At 32.1% G+C, this 411-nt stretch overlaps 1 protein-coding gene across 1 annotated transcript in view; it reads left to right on the top strand.

The window, feature by feature from the left end:
- The window catches only part of CFAP43 (cilia and flagella associated protein 43), a 94,956-nt gene that overhangs the window by 16,454 nt on the left and 78,091 nt on the right, over positions 1-411 (top strand). The gene's annotated exons all lie outside the window — the stretch shown is intronic.

Here is a 411-nt window from a genome sequence, read left to right as displayed (position 1 = left end):
GGGAAGAAATGTCTATGTATATTTCCTTTGATAAAGTCAAGGATAGAAAATCCTGGATAGAAAATCATTCTATCCTTGCTATATAGCAGGTATTTTTTTCTATCAGCCCATAGAAAAATTATTTTAATTTTTGCATTACATGTTCAATAAATATGTGGGGGTTTTGTTGATTAGACTGTGCTAAATAAATTCAATAAATGAAAAATCACTTTTTAGGATTATGTTATGGACAGTTAAAATGTGAAGGGTAAAAAAAGCAGGAAATAACCATTAAAAATATACAGAACAAGCAGTAGAGACACAAATGTAAAAAGAGAGACCTAGTGAGGGCAAAGATTGCACCTGTGGAAACACATTGAAAAACAGAACATAAAGGAGAGAGAAAATCGGACCCCCACTTACTTGGAAGCA

Source organism: Propithecus coquereli, unplaced genomic scaffold, assembly GCF_000956105.1.
Source record: "Propithecus coquereli isolate 6110/MARCELLA unplaced genomic scaffold, Pcoq_1.0 Scaffold73, whole genome shotgun sequence".
NCBI classification, from domain to species: domain Eukaryota; kingdom Metazoa; phylum Chordata; class Mammalia; order Primates; family Indriidae; genus Propithecus; species Propithecus coquereli.
The sequence above is the reverse complement of the archived record's forward strand: the minus strand, read 5'-3'. Positions and strand labels throughout refer to the sequence as shown.